Source organism: Penaeus monodon, chromosome 33, assembly GCF_015228065.2.
Source record: "Penaeus monodon isolate SGIC_2016 chromosome 33, NSTDA_Pmon_1, whole genome shotgun sequence".
NCBI classification, from domain to species: domain Eukaryota; kingdom Metazoa; phylum Arthropoda; class Malacostraca; order Decapoda; family Penaeidae; genus Penaeus; species Penaeus monodon.
The window spans coordinates 35,601,171-35,601,602 of record NC_051418.1 but is presented as its reverse complement, the minus strand read 5'-3'; positions in this window follow the sequence as shown (position 1 = coordinate 35,601,602).

Genomic DNA, 432 nt, shown 5'->3' with positions numbered 1-432 from the left:
AAACAATGTAACCCAGATCCTTAACAAATAAGGAAATTTAGAAAGAGAAAAAAAAAATTATTTGCTCAAAAACCTGAATCCCCTGCTAAAAAAAAATAACAAGCGAAGGAAAAATGTCAACGCAAACACAAATGAGAAAATGCTTTACCGCGGATAAGATTTAGTTTATAGAAGACATAGGGGGAAGGAAAGGTGGATACAGGACCCTTAACAAATGCTATTTAGTAGCAGTATATTCCCTGCCTCACACACAAACACATTTCAACTTTTCACAACAGATTAAAGGGAATTTCATTGGTGATATTCCATGCAGTAAAACAAAATATGAATGCCAAAATATGAATGTTACAATTCTAGACTCAACTGTTGATAAATATAGTTTACACAGCACATGGAAATACTGAAAACTCTCAAGTCAACTTAAAAATAGAG